The sequence below is a fragment of the Rhagoletis pomonella genome, unplaced genomic scaffold (assembly GCF_013731165.1).
Source record: "Rhagoletis pomonella isolate Grant_MI unplaced genomic scaffold, Rhpom_1.0 Rhpom_scaffold_00156, whole genome shotgun sequence".
In the NCBI taxonomy this organism is placed as follows: Eukaryota; Metazoa; Arthropoda; class Insecta; order Diptera; family Tephritidae; genus Rhagoletis; species Rhagoletis pomonella.
In genome coordinates, this window is record NW_023458710.1 from 153,345 (window position 1) to 156,772 (window position 3,428).

The window sequence follows — 3,428 nt, forward strand, 5'->3', positions numbered from 1 at the left end:
GGTCAAAATTGTCATTCCTGGAAAATAATAACTTATTTTCCATATCCACCTATCTAGCTCGCTATTACCACAAATTCTTCAAACCAGTCGCAGAAGACCCATTAAAATGATGTCTAAAATTTCACATTCGCAACATCCCTACTCTGTAGTATAGCTGAAAATTGATATGGACGAACGAGTTAAAAGGAGAAGGAAACAAACTTAGAGTACTAATAATAAGTACACGTAAGTCTTATTTATGCGGTACATGCGTCCCTCAGAAAGCCGCACAAAAAAGTTCTTTACTTTCAGACAAGCACAGAGGGGACACGTTCCAGCATTTTCAAAAACCGCATAAGTTCAGATACTCCATATATAAACTTCTAAAAAACGGCATAAAAAATTCAGTGAGGCAATATTAAGCAAAAAAATTTATTTATTTCTTCACTTCAACACTTATTATTCCATGTAAAACTAAACATTAACGAAATAAATAAAATTTTATCTGAATTTTAACCAAAAACAAAAAAAAAATACCACAATAAATACATGAATTATGTAAGAATACAAAGACAAAGTATTTATCACACTGAAAAAAAGTAATAAAAACTCCCAAAAAAGCAGAATCGCTACAGTGAAAAATGGTTTGAAAAACCGCATAAATTCAAATCCGCATAAATAAAATCTGCACGGCCGAGCTACCGTACTTCGTGCGGGTGGTCAATTTTACCTAGACTTCGCCTAAACTCTAGAGACTCTAGACTAGAGTGCCGCAACTTTTCGTCCGCCAAAGTAGGGGGGCGGACTGTAAAGGCCCATCCACATACAACTTTGGCGTTGCGTTGGCGCTGGCGTCGCTTTGACAGCAGCGCGCGTAACGCCCGTGCTTGCTACAATGAACGCTTAGCACAGAATACTTTGGTCACTAAATTAACATACTAGCGGCTGATAAATCAAAATTTTTACATCAATAATTGCATTAAAAACTATATTTCTTGCCCGCATTTGATTAAAAATTAAAATTAAATCACATAATTTTGATTATTTAGAACAGCTGACGAACGACGCGCGCGAAAAGTTGAGAGTTGGCCATCTTTCTGCGTTGTGTTGGCGTTGGCGTTGCCCAACTTTGGTTATATGGAGACTTTCATATAAATACATGTATTCATAGTCAGCTGTCGAAGCGACGCCAACGCCAACGCAACGCCAAAGTTGTATGTAAACGGGCCTTAACGTAGCATCCGCTACGATACAATAATCAGCAGCACAATACAGTACATACGTACTCCACCGTACATACATACACCCAGGGCCGCGGAGAGGGGGGGGGGGGGCAGCCAGGGCAATTGCCCTGGGGCCCGGAAGGTTTTTGAGGGCCCGGAAAGGCAAAGCAGTATTGACAGTACTCGAACTAGGATTTCATAGATACATACATAGGTATTTTGTTGCTACAAAAAATTGTTTTAAAATTGAAGTGTTTAACTTAACCAAATCACCAAACTAAAATTATAAGCATCCAATGAAATACTTACCTTGTTTATACATACATATAAAAAACGGTTCTGACGAAACAAATTTGTCAAGTGTTTATACGAACGCACCTAAATCGATAGCAAAGAAATCGTCTTGAACTGACATTTTGCAACAGTGAATGTGAAATGAAGAAACAGCTGATTTTTAAAGCGCTTTGAACAAAATTTGTGTTTATACGATCCTTGAAACCGTCTGGAGATAATAAGAACCGATTTGAAAACGAGTACAAGCCAATGCGCTTGACAAGCCTTGGAACATTGGCATTGGAGTCCAGCCTTGCTCGCAGCATTAGTTTTGACTCAGTAATTTCCATATTCGCAGACCAAAAAGCACGGAAGGTTTTCCTTGGATGATTCAAGCTCTTAAAATGTATTTAAAAAGGTTAATGTAAGCAAATCAAACAATGAGATCTAACATTTCATTTACATATCGACGTGCCATACGAAAACTAACACCAAAAATTTTGTGTCTGAAGAAAACTAACCTTTTATTTTGTGTCTGACGAAAACTAACACTTTCACTCTGTGTCTGACGAAAACCAATACTTTTATTTTGTATCTGACGAAAAGTAACACTTTCATTTTTTCTCTGAAGAAAATGTACTAGCTAAAAAAAAAATTTTAACTTACATATACGTATAATTTGTTATATGTCATGAATATCTCTCAGTACTTTAAGTCGCAAGACTGTAACAAATAAATAAATAAATAAGTAAATAATAAACTGTGGCGTCAGCTATTTTTGAAAGCTACATATTAATATATGGCACAATGAATTCTATTAGGACCGACTTAGGAACTTAATATAAAAATAAAATATTTTCAGAACTTACAAAACTTTTATATATAAAACACAACCTTTCAACAGCGCATCATCACGAAACCGTGGGAACGATTGAACGGGACCATATAGTTTTTAAAGAATATTTACTCGCATATTTGAGCGAAACATTTTTGGAATGGGACACTTATTTGAAATATTTCACATTTTTACATAATACAACGCCTAGCACTGTATTTGATAACCAGTTTACTCCGTTCGCGATAGTTTTCGGCAAAAAGCAACTTTACCGCACGAATTGCGAAACGAAAAGATAGACCCGATATATTTCGTTGAAAGCTATGCAAAAGAGGTTGAATGCCGTATTCAAAAATCACATGCAATAGCCAAAGAATTCGTTAATAAACATAAAGCCCGTAGTAAAGATTTATACGATAGACACTCTCGTCCAGTACAAATTAAAGAACATGATCTAGTTCTAATACAAAAAGAGCCCAGAGTCAAACACGAAAGCATATATCAAGGGCCACACGTTGTACAAAAAGTAGACGGTGCAAATGATACGGTTTTCGACAAAACCAAAAATAAATTAAAAACGGTTCACAAAAACCGCATTCAAAAAGTCACATAATTTATTTAAAAATGTAAGTAAGTTTCAAATTTGACCCGAAATGAATCGGTCACGTCACACAAATATAAATACTAGTATGATGTTTAGAGATTAAGCTGTAGAATTAATTAAAATATGTACATGTGCACAAACATGCGCAATAACTCATGAATTATATTGTAAGCCTAGTTTGAAATTTTGTTATATTTTTTTCTAAATGAATAGTTTCAAAAAGTAAAATATATTTGAAGATATACCATTAAATCAAATTTTGGCCTAATAAACCTTATATAAGTATATATTCTATATTTAATTGGAGAACATAAAAAGAAAATTGCGAATCGCCTTTACTACTCAAACAAACAAATATAAGCTTTCCTTACTATTTCGCAACATTAATAAACAAAAATTGTGAAATGCGAAAAAAAATAATATTAATTTTTATACAAATAGATATATAAATACAAATTTACCCATACATATATTTCATACGATTAGTAAATAAGAGAAAACAAAAAAAGAAACC